Source organism: Taudactylus pleione, unplaced genomic scaffold (assembly GCF_031769625.1).
Source record: "Taudactylus pleione unplaced genomic scaffold, aTauple2 ptg000434l, whole genome shotgun sequence".
In the NCBI taxonomy this organism is placed as follows: Eukaryota; Metazoa; Chordata; class Amphibia; order Anura; family Myobatrachidae; genus Taudactylus; species Taudactylus pleione.
Genome location: NW_028284836.1, coordinates 991,593 through 1,004,519, shown reverse-complemented (window position 1 = coordinate 1,004,519; position 12,927 = coordinate 991,593). Strand labels below are relative to the sequence as shown.

Genomic DNA, 12,927 nt, shown 5'->3' with positions numbered 1-12,927 from the left:
TGGGAGGGAGGGGTAGGGGTTAGCGTTAGGGTACTTACTTAATGGTGTAGAGATTCTGACTGTCGGGATGCCGTTGTCTGTATTCTGACCGGCGGCATCCCGACTGCCGGGATCCCATACCCAACCAACCCGTGGGAAGTATGAGATGGGAAAATATTTAGGTAGCAGCTGCTGGAAAGGGGAATTAATGTCTGGGATGCATGAATAGGGAGTTATATGTCAGTAATGAAGACATAGAATTATACCCAGTGGTCGAAGTGGAAATTTTGAGGGCAGTCCCAAATACTGAGCCCCCATGGTATTTCCATACCCTCACTTCCTCCCCTCACAGCACACATTCCCTACACCTCATCTCACAGCACACCTTACCTACACCTCACCTCACAGCACACCTTCCCTACACTTCACCTCACAGCACACCTTCCCTACACCTCATCTCACAGCACACCTTCCCTACACCTCACCTCACAGCAGACCTTCCCTACACCTCACCTCACAGCACACCTTCCCTACACCTCACAGCACACCTTCCCTATACCTCACCTCACAGCACACCTTCCCTACAAGTCACCTCACAGCACACCTTCCCTACACCTCACCTCACAGCACACCTTCCCTACACCTCACCCCACAGCACACCTTCCCTACTCCTCACCTCACAGCACACCTTCCCTACACCTCACCTCACAGCAGACCTTCCCTACACCTCACCTCACAGCACACCTTCCCTACACCTCACCTCACAGCACACCTTCCCTATACCTCACCTCACAGCACACCTTCCCTACACCTCACCTCACAGCTCACCTTCCCTACACCTCACCTTACAGCACACCTTCCCTACACCTCACCTCACAGCAGACCTTCCCTACACCTCACCTCACAGCACACCTTCCCTACACCTCACCTCACAGCACACCTTCCCTACACCTCACCTCACAGCACACATTCCCTACACCTCACCTCACAGCACACCTTCCCTACACCTCACCTCACAGCACACCTTCCCTACACCTCACAGCACACCTTCCCTATACCTCACAGCACACGTTCCCTACAGCTCACCTCACAGCACACCTTCCCTACACCTCACCTCACAGCACACCTTCCCTACACCTCACCCCACAGCACACCTTCCCTACACCTCACCTCACAGCACACCTTCCCTACACCTCACCTCACAGCACACCTTCCCTACACCTCACCTCACAGCACACCTTCCCTACACCTCACCTCACAGCACACCTTCCCTAAACCTAACCTCACAGCACACCTTCCCTACACCTCACCTTACAGCAGACCTTCCCTACACCTCACCTCACAGCACACCTTCCCAACACCTCACCTCACAGCACACCTTCCCTATACCTCACCTCACAGCACACCTTCCCTACACCTCACCTCACAGCACACATTCCCTACACCTCACCTCACAGCACACCTTCCCTACACCTCACCTCACAGCACACCTTCCCTACACCTCACCACATAGCACAAATTCCCTACACCTCACCATATTGCACACCTTCCCTACACCTCACCTCACAGCACACCTTCCCTACACCTCACAGCACACCTTCCCTACACCTCACCTCACAGCACACCTTCCATACACCTCACCTCATAGCACACCTTCCCTACACCTCACCTCGCAACACACCTTCCCTACACCTCACCTCACAGCACACCTTCCCTACACCTCAAGTCACAGCACACCTTCCCTACACCTCACCTCACACTTTCCCTACACCTCACTTCACAGCGATGTGCTACTGATTGACTGCCAGTCTGCGAGCTGTGATTCGCTCACAGACGGCGTCAATTCTAATTAGCCACCAGTCACTATTAGTTGGCCGCCGGGCCGGTGCTGAATTCAATATGCCAACAGGCACCACTGATTGGCCGCTGGTTCTCGAGCTGTGAGTGTCTCACTATTGGAGCCAAATGTAAACAGGCAGCCACTTGACCCGCGGTCGGACAGTGACAGTCCCAGGGCCGGGTGCCGAAGAGAAGTGCCTGTATGACCGACACACTCACTGTAAGCAGGCTGTAGGAGAATTTTAGAATGTTTTCCTTATTAATAAAGGGAATAAAAAGGCTAAATTATAAAGAGAAGTTTACAGGTGCCCTAATTAGTGTGTGTAAATTTATCCCAGGTCAAATAATTATTTGTCTAATGAATGATGACCATCGAAGGACTGCCCACCACCCACTCTCCATTAGCAGATAAATTGAACGACTGAACGATATATCGTTCAGTCGTTCAATTTATTTGCTGATAGATAGGCCATGAATGATGACAGATGGGCACTCCCGCGGCCCATAAATTTTATCTTTCGTCTCTCCAACATGTTGGTCAATTATCGCATATCGCTGCCAGATATTAAAAATATCTGGCAGTTTATATGCGGTAAACGACGAACGACGAACGATATTAACAGCAGCTACAAAGCACCGGAGAGAAAAAAATCCACTCCCTGAATGATGTCATGCGATATCGTTCATCTTTTGCAAAAATCTGTCATGTACATGACAGATATCTTTCAGCACAGCCACCAGAATTTTCAATAGATATCTTTTGTCTTTCATCTCTCAGAAAAACATCTGCTAATGAATAGGCCCCTTAAGTTTTGAGCTTGCCATTTACAGTGTGATTAGCAGAAGTAACTATATATGTTACTTTATAGCTAAAGGGGTGAGCCCACAGATTATAACTTTTTTCCTCACCTGAGAATAATGCATCTATAAAGCAGAATTAACAATTGCGTTCATTTTATCAGTCCCAAAATCAGAAATAATATACCCCAGGGGGTACATTTACTAAGATGGGAGTTCTATTAAGAAGTGATGTTACCCATAGCAACCAATCATATTCTACTTCTCATTTACCTAGCACCTTCTAGAAGATAATACCTGGAATCTGATTGGTTGCTATAGGCAACATCACTTCTTAATAGAACTCCCATCTTTACCCCCAGGTATCTATGTATGTACAGCTGTTAACATTATGTACCCTATGGCTCTTAAACTGTTGTAGAACCACAAGATCCAGCATGCCAATATCTGGGATTTATAGTTCACAACTGGTGCAAGATGCATATGAGCCTATTCTGTGACCTTCCCTAATCTGGCATGCACTGTACGCTCACGCCATTTTTACTGGCTAAAAAGCATTATATAAAGCCTAATAACAAATTACATCAAAACAAGTCCGGCCAAGCTCCATAGCAGTTAACATGGATTTCTGTTATATAAGAACAGACCTACCTGCTTCACAGCTTCATCAGTGACTTATATCTCCCCTGGCCAATATGCTTCCAAATAGTTCACGCTGCCATGTCGACAATAAATCCCCGGCTCATCGTGAAAAGAATCTTTTGCCAAAAAATATTCACCTCCAACATCCCGAATGGAATCGCTGAATGAGATGCTGTCAGGATCCAGCGTCGCTAACCCCCCTCGTTCTGTTACTTGGCATGTTTGCTGATCCACACGAAAAAGGAATCAGTTTTTTTTCTGACTGGTCACTTTGAAATGGCTTATGGTGACTGCAAAGAGGATTACTGCAAGGGCCATCTGTAGGAGAGATAATTAACTAATAGGGTTAGTGAGACCATTTCCTCGCTGTACTCAGATGCAGCTCACTGGGCTATCATTCAGGAAAAAGGCCCATTTGTTTAGACTTGAATTGACTTTCATTGCTCAAAGGGCAAAGATAAGGTTTTACTAAATGGACAGTGTCTTCTGGGAGCCCAGTGGGCCTCTTTTGTACATTTTGTTTTAAAACTTTCCTAGTAGTGCTCATGTCTCTATGATGTATTTGATTCTTAGGATTGATTGAACCTTCTGCTGAAGATGAGCGGAGGTGTTACCCAAAGCAGCCAGTCAGCTTCCAACTGTCAGTTTATAGACTATACTAGGTAAATGCTACCTAGAATCTTATTGGTTGCTATCCATGACACCTAATCTCCCGCTTAGGGGCAGGTTAAATTAACGGCGAGGGTACATCGGAACCACACATGCTACCATAGGGCCTGATTCAGCAAGGATCGCAACTGCGATTACGCATGCTATCGAGCAATTGTTGCGATCTGCGCATGCGCGAACCAGCCACAGCGATGACTAGGGGGGCTGGAGGTGCACGTGCATCGGGTGCACCGCTGCACCCGCCGCCAGTGTCCTCCAGCCTGGCGCTGCAGGGGGGCTCCAAGCCAGACGCCCACTGAGATTTTATTACCAGCAGGCGCCCGGCTCCTTCCCTGCAGCACCACGGTAGCTGGAGGCTGGAGTTCTCTCCTGAACTCCAGCTTCCAGTTCTCCCCATGGGCACTATGGGAGAGACGTCATGACGTCTCTCCCATAGTGCAGAGGAGCAGCCGGGCGGACCGGACGGCGGCAGACATAGGAGCGGGGTTTAAGGTAAGTATTTGGGGGGTTTTTTGTGTAAGCGGCACTACAAGGGAATTACTATGGGGGCAATACCATATGGGCACTACTACAGGGGCATTACAGGGGCATCACAATGGGGGCATTACTATATGGGTACTACTACAGGGGCACTACTACAGGGGCTTTACCATACGGGCACTACTACAGGGGCATTACTTTATGGGCACTACAACAGGGGCATTACTTTATGGGCACTACTACAGGGACATTACTATGGGGGCATTACCATATGGGCACTACAACAGGGGCATTACTATATGGGCACTACTACAGGAGCATTACCATATGGGCATTACTACAGGGGAATTACTATTTGGGCACTACTACAGGGGCATTACCTCAGGGGGCATTACTATAGGTGCACTGCTGAAGGGGGCATTACTATAGGGGACTGCTGCAGGGGGAATTACTATGGGGGAATTACCGGGTGGGGGCCAAATTACTGTCTTGCCCTGGGTGACAAAAATCTTAGTTTCGGCCCTGGACTAGGCAGACCCATCACAGAGTGATTGACAAGAAGTACCATTTGTGGGTGGTGACGGGGGAGTGGTCGAGGAAACGCTGGCACGTCAGTGCGTTTCAACGCCGTTGCAGGGGCGTGCATAAATTATCCACTGCGATGCCCTTACACATGAGGGTACAATGGTACTTGATGTTACCAATGGTTTTGCAGTCTTGCTAGGTATTACGGATGTGTGTAAGGTAAGGTGGGCGTCCTTATGTAGTGCTGCAATGGCATAGCGATCGCAATGGATTAGCATATCATCGCAGTGAGACTGCGTGCGTAACCGCAGCCGCCATCGCAGTTGCAATCCATAGTGAATCAGGCCCATAATGAGGAATTTCCAGGCAGGATAACCTTGCTCGTTTCAGCTTGCAGCCCATACAGCAGAAGGCAAAATCAAGCAAGGGTTTAACAAGTAGTTCAAGTTTGCGACACTTAACTGAATCTATCCCTTAGTGAATTGATAAAATGCATTCTACTGTATAGGTGACTTTTCCACTCATTCAGTTCTGAAGTCCATGGTGAAATGTTCTTTCTGCACTGCCCTTAAATCAACCATGCCTAGGCAGCTGGCGTGTAACGTGCCATTATGCTTATTCGCTAACTGCATAATATGTGGGCACACCTGTCATCATTTGCCTGACAAGCGAATACACGGGCGATTTCTGTTCTTGGTACCTCACGGAAACCTCTAGTGGGATTGTGGGTACAAAAAATAAACACCCATTTTGGAAAGAGTTAAAACATCACTACAATCTCCAGCCAACTATCATACCCTCGCCATTAATTTCAACTTTTCTCCTAAACAGCTGCTTAATTGTGTCTTCAACAAACCATGCGAGCGAAGGAATATTGAGACCATCTTTATAGCAAGTGACACTATTGTACATTTGAATAATTATTATAAGTGTATATTATTTAAGTGTAAAATTTCTCCTATAATTGTTCCTTTATATGTACCTCTGAAAGTACAGCCTGGCACCCAATTACTGCTCTTCTGTCAATGTGTAAAAACAAGAAAGAAAAAGAGTCTTTGTAGCCACCACCAACCAATGACCTGTCCCATAAACTGTGCACAACTTAAATTGAATTTAAATCTATGTAATAAAATTGACTGCTGATAATAATGATGTCATCACGTTGGAATATAATGGCAGTTGGTCTGGCCTTTGGCTCCTCCCACCTGTGCCAGAGATGCACAAGAGAGGTTGAGGGGACAGTGATAGAGAGAGACAGTGTGGAAGGGAGAAGTAGAGGTGGGGGAGAAAGTGTTATGGGGGGAGGGGAGAAAGAGAAAAGTGTAAGAGGAGAGAGGTGGGGAAGAAAGTGTGGGGTTGTGAATCAGCGCATGCCCAGAAGCCAGTACTGTGCATGTGCAGTATGGGTCTGCGGTCCCACACGCAGTACGGCAGCAGACTGTCAGTGATCGCTAGTCTGCTGACATTTCTGGGCGGGGAGGGGGCAGCGACGTCCTCCGTTTCCCAAAACAGAGGCGTGTGAAGACTCCAACGCAGCATCGGATACTCTGCGGGAACATCGGCCGGCTAAGGTGACCCATGGGGTCACGCAAGCTGGCCTCCGCAGATAAGAGGAAGGGGCCAGGAAATCTCTGTCAGCGATCCTATTCTCTTCCCTCCCCCCCCCCCAACGGTGACAACGCACCTCCATTTCAGGTGCCTGCGCAGATTCCTGATCATCGGGAATCTGCATTCAGCAGCGCACGCTGAATGAGGCCCCTACTGCTAATTAAAGCGTGTTTCTGATTATGACTGTTCTTCTCATGTTTAGCTGCTGGTATACATTACCGTGTAAGATAACAGGGGAAATTGTTATTGTATCTCACAGGAGAAGAAAGTATTTTTAATTCCTGTGAATAATAGGTTCTCTAACAATTAAGCCTTATATTAGTATTTAGGGTGATACTTAAATGATCTACCCGTGATGACTTGTTACACTGACTCCGCAGTCAGAGACATTATTCTGTTGCCTTTCTTTGCGAAAACATGGTGTCCATATTTCTGTACCAAGACATGAAGTCCTATTCCTCCTATTATGGGAGCTATAGCAATAATAATAATAGGAGCAAAACATGTCAGAGGAATAGGACTTCATTGCTTCTATTGTGTGGACCGATCTAAAGGACCCCGGCTATATTTCTACGGACACGCTAAAGATTTTACTACTCAATACCTGGATACTACGGCTGGAGACCTCAGCTGAACACTGCCATTAGCTCCGGAGAGCCAGGTAACAGCGTGTGTTGATTTGCGGCTGAGCCCTCTATGCGCTGGGACCAGTGGCGTAAATTCATCCCAGACGCACGGAGGCAAGTTATAATTTGTTGCCCCCCTGTCACACTGTAATGTAGCAATTTGCATGCAGACAGGCTATAGATAGAGGAAGACAGCAGCTGATGGTCTGACATGGGGCTCTCCACTAGTGTATGGTGGCTTCTCAGGTACCGGGAATGGATGCCATGTATTGGGCGGCCATGACGGTACACTCCGGGTACATAGTTACAGCCCTGGGGTGAATATATTATGGACAATGGAGGAGGTGCCCCTTCAGAGCTGGAGCCCGGTGGCAGACGCCTCCATTGGCTCCCATAGTTCTGCCCCTGGCCAAGACAGTTAATATTTATGTTCAAATCTTTGCGGCTCCATAGACCATGGACTGTGGATATCATATTGTTGCCTTATTTATATACATACCTGTGTCTTAGTTTCAGTAATTTCTGCCATAGTAGAATCTTTTTATAAGCGCAGTACCAATTTTTTTTTTTTTTAATAGTTTGTTTTCCACTAGTAAGTCTCCACAGGCTTCACAGGTGACTGCTGCTAATATAAATTGGTTTCTTTACATGAGCGCCTTAAAATACGGAACTTTGGGCCCGATTCAGCCCCGTACGCAACACAGCGACTTTCGCAGCCGTTAGGGGCCGGGTATGCAAGTTCTAGGATTGCACGGCCAGGCTTAAGTATGCCCTCTATGTCTTAGAGAGAGACGGCACAGTGATCGCACGCTGGTGTAATGACGCCCACTTTTCTTTCTTAACACACGTCATCTCCAGGAAGTGTATGATTATTCAGTAACATCGAGAGCCATCGGAGCTGCTCGCAGCCCTTAAGGTAGACCTGAACCCGCCGCAAGCACTGCGATCACTGCAGGCTGCAATACAACCAGGTGACGCGTACAATGACTCTTCCATGCTAATTATGCATGCCCAAAGAACGCTGTTTTGATTCCCAGACACGCCTGCGTTCACTCATCCACTCCCCTGTTTTCCTGGACCTTCCCCTGTTACCACCCGCAAACGGCACATCTGTCACTCAAAGTAGTGCTCAGTCTTTGTGCTACTAGCGCACGATTCACGATTGCAGTGACTGGCTCGCGCACGCGCACTGTGACGCAAACGGAAGCGCAGACAGGCGAATATCAGCCATAGCGTGCGATCGCGGCTTAGCGACCGGGTCTGAATCAGGCCCCTTGTTCCTAAGATTGTGCGATTTAAAAACTGTCAGTAATTCTCCGAATGCTATAGTTGCCTGTGTACAGTATCCATTGTAGGTCCGATGTCCTAAACTGTTCTAAAGTAGGATTTTTGGTTAGTTTTGCGTTGGTTTTGACTTTCGTAAATGTCCGATTTGCATACTAGATGGCAAATCGCCCAAAAGGATGCAAACTCAACTAAAATCAACCCTCTCCCGCAGCCTCCGTCTGGCTCCGCTAACTGACACTGGGTCTCAATCAGACCCGCTCGCGAGCGCAGGACGCTCGCAAGCGGGTCAATGTTACCCAAATGCGCATGCGCACGACGGAGGCTGCTCCGTCGTGCGCATGCACGAGACCCGGCGAGCGACGGGGAAGCCGTCGCTCGGGGTCTCGCTACAAAGGGGGCGTGCTGTCGATGGTGAGTGACAGCACACCCCCTTTGGTGGGCGTGCCTGCCCAGACGGAGGCGTTCCCATGGGAACGCCTACCGTCTGGGTCTGGCCCCACTGACATCACTAGTGATGTCAGTGGGAATGATTTTGGCTCTGATAGAGCCAAAATCACTCCAGGGCTTGCGGCAGTGAGACCCTACCGCAGGGTCTCGTCGCAAGCCAGATGGTCGCGATGATCTTGACCATCGCGACCATCATCATGGACGCTCGCATAAGCTGTGGGTGGTAACCCACAGCTATGCGAGCATCCAAAAGGCAGCTCCAAATTTAACTAGGATGGCCTGATTCAGAGCGAGCGCTCTGGTCAGAGCGTCCGGCTCTGAATCAGGGCTACTGTGCCTATACGCAGTGTCATATTCTCTGGAAGAGTCTTTAGACAATGTGAAAAACTTCTCCAATGCGCCGGGAATGTAACTCGCAGGGACAGCAGTTAGTGCTACCGTTGTCCCTGAAAGTTATTTTTAGAACATAGAGGGGATACATTTGCTTAAAAAGTCTTCTGCAATACGGCATGTTAGTTGCTCTGGTATCTCCGCTGACTTGAACTTCATAATAAGTTATAAATTCAAAATATATTTCATCAAGTAATCAGATCATTTGCATGCGATAGCGGACCGGAGCCACTATAAAAGGTGATTAAGTTTTGGTATTGGCATTACCTTCTAAGGAAGCCGTCGAATAGGTATGGAAGCGGAGAAATGCGTAAAGGGGGTCCTAGAGACCAAATTGTTACAGTTACAGGCACCAGCTGGGTTACTGTCCGAACTCATTGGTTGATCTGGAGCAGATTCTAACCACAATTAAACAGATCATGAGTGTGCAATTATTGAAAAGTTTCCTAAAGTGGAATACTTTATACAATGCCCTACTAATAGGATTGTTATGTCTGGGAAATTAATCTACCTATTAATCTAACTAAATAACAACTAATAATACTAATATTGTTGCTCAAGGACGTTTTAATAAATTGATTGTTTGAGGCTAATATTTGCAATATTTTTATATTGTATATTTTTATTTATATATGAATTTGCCGGCCGGTAATTATATTGATGGATATATCATTTTGTGTTTTTTATTTAATCTACAAATACATTTCTGACAATCGGTGCTTCCTTTATAATCTACTAAATTGTGCCCCATCTTCTTAGAAAGCTGTGACTATTAATATGTATCCACTAAAGTACATATACACCCTGAATATAATCACATTAGTGTGAGCCCACTGGTAATCAGTACTGGGACTGACACATTGGGTGGAAGTCAACATAATTTTCTTGGGTGTTTTTCACTAATAAATGGTTGTGATATACTGTGCGACACAGAAAAACAAATACATCAGAAACAGTGTAACAACTGAGAGATTTTTGACAATTTTGTATCTATTATTATCCCTTTGATGCTGCACTTTGTGGTGTTTTCATTGTGAAGAATGTGCTGAGATCTAAATAAAGTTTGTTTGATGCAGCTTGAGAAAAAAAGGAAGAAACATGGAAGGATAGTGAAAAACGGAGGAGTCCTGCAACTCTGCATGGCTTATGTTGCCTTTCCACCAGAGCGTGGCTACGTACACCACATGCCCAACAGCCCCTTTTAAATGGTTTTGAAAGGGAGATTATTAATATCACCAGATGCCGAACAACTCTGATTTTCATGGAATAGTGCTAATTTTTCAGGATCCGAATTTAGTGGATGTCAGCATTGGCTGGTGACATGGCTTTGGCTTGGGTATATCAATGTGTTACCAGGGATAGACTGGCCCACAGGAGTACAGGGGAAATCCCCGGTGGGCTCCACTGCCTGAGGGCCCTACCCCCTTCTCTAGGGGGTCAGGATCCAGCTTGTGCATATGTTACATTATACTGCATTCCCAGGATTATGGTTGCAATGTTGTTATCAATCTGGTACATTATCACAAATCAGTATGCGGGACCTTGGAGAGGTAAGTTTTAGGTAATATGGGTGCAGGGGGCCCGTGTGCACCGCACACCTTGCGCCCTTTATAGATACGCCCCTGCACTAAGGGGGGATTCCGTCTAAAGTGACCGAAAGCTGGTCAATTATTTTTGGACGCCCATCACTATCGCGGATCTTGCACCAAAAATGCAGGGTATTAGCCACATAAAGCGGCTCTTCTACCGTCTAAAGTGAGAGGAAAGGCGCCTAAAAGCCAGGCGCGAGCAGAATCAGGAGGCAGCAAGCAGAAATCTGAATAAGTAATGGGCACTTATCTGAATTCCGACGCCAGAACGCCGAAGGACGACAGCCTGAACGAGGTAAGTCCAGGGCGTTCTTAGCGTTAGTCCCGGGGGGGGGAGGGTTAGGTTTAGGGAGTGTAGCAGGGTTCTGGTTAGGTTTTGGGGGGGAAGGTTAGGGTTAGGCACCCCCGGGGGTGGGTTATGGTTAGGTACCCCCCTGGAGGGTTAGGTTTAGGGTGCGGGTGGGGGGGGGGTTAGGTTTAGGCATCCCTGGGTGGGGCTTAGGCACCTCTAAGGGAGGGTAAGTGTTAGGGGGGCAGAGGGGAGGGTTATGGTACTTACCAGCCGGCGTCGGGTGTCTCGTGTCGGGATTTGAACCGGCAGCTAAAAAGCCGCCGATATTACATACTGATTCCATTTAGACGGGAGCTGCGGATGCTATAACATATGAAACCCCCCCCCAATTGTATTTTGATCAGAAAAGAATATTCAATATATCACATACATATAGCAGTACCAGGTCAGCTTACCAACAACGAACAAAATGCCTGACTCCATTTATTTAGAAAACTGCCTAACAGCCAAGTTACAGAGATAATTTGGATAAAAGCAATGATATTCCTCAGGACAGTATATGTATAGTATAGTACAGTATAAGTTAATTTATAAATTTATAAAGGATACAATACTATAACTATGTTATCACTTCATAATACATAGTTGACCAGAACATCACCTTCTGCACTGTTACATGCCTTAATAAAATTAGCTAGATGCATACAGTAGTGACACGTCAGTACTTGCCTCCCGGCAATCAAAAAACACGTTACAAATGGTACGGCTCTATCTATCTATATCGACCTATATATATATATATATATATATACATATATATATATATATATATATATATATATATATACATATATATATATATATACATATATATTATATATATATATATATATATGAACTTTTTTAATGTGTACATATATGTGTGTGTGTGTGTGTGTGTATATATATATATATATATATATATGTATATATATATATATAATGTAATATGCCTGCCACATAATAACATATAATTTCTAGCAGACCAACACAGGCTAAAGATGATGCCAGACACCTTTTTATGTGTATCAGGATTGGAATGTGCTATTATATATCTGCACCATATGAATGACATCACACTCTATTTTCTCATCACTGATCGCTTTCTATATCACACTGCACTCTGCGAGATTCCCTTTGCACAGTATAGGATACTCATTTAATGAACATAGGTTGTGCTGCATATGACTGTTAAACAGTGGCACAGGTGCTATAATGTGTACTCACAGTCACAGCAAACGCTGTAACCTCTAAAACAGTAACACTGAATATGGGATCACACATACCAATAATATGTGCAGCTCAAACACTGATAAAAAGATTTTGTCAGAAGTGGGATTCGAACCCACGCCTCCAGAGGAGACTGCGACCTGAACGCAGCGCCTTAGACCGCTCGGCCATCCTGACTGTAGGAGAACGTGCTGAACAGGGAGCTTCTAGCCTCTGCTAGTTCTGTCTGCTCCACATTTATCTCACAATAGCTGCATAGTGCTTACTGGCACCTCGTGTAATAATAACAAATAGACACTGCTGGTAATGTGCTCGGGGAGAGGCTGCAGCGTGGTGTCTATACTGCAGCCTAAAGTAGTGTCAGCCAGCTCACACTATAATGCACACACAATGCTTTAGTAGCTATTGAGTTATGCACCGTGTATGATGTGCTAATTATACATGTATATGAGCTCATTGTCACAGTGGAACCTGAGGATGCATTCTA

General features: G+C 46.3%; 1 non-coding gene across 1 annotated transcript; it reads right to left on the bottom strand.

Annotated features, from left to right (window-relative positions):
* Window positions 1-12,534: 12,534 nt before the first annotated feature.
* Window positions 12,535-12,617, bottom strand: TRNAL-CAG (transfer RNA leucine (anticodon CAG)). The gene has a single exon. It is a non-coding gene; the product is annotated as a tRNA-Leu (tRNA).
* Window positions 12,618-12,927: the final 310 nt, after the last annotated feature.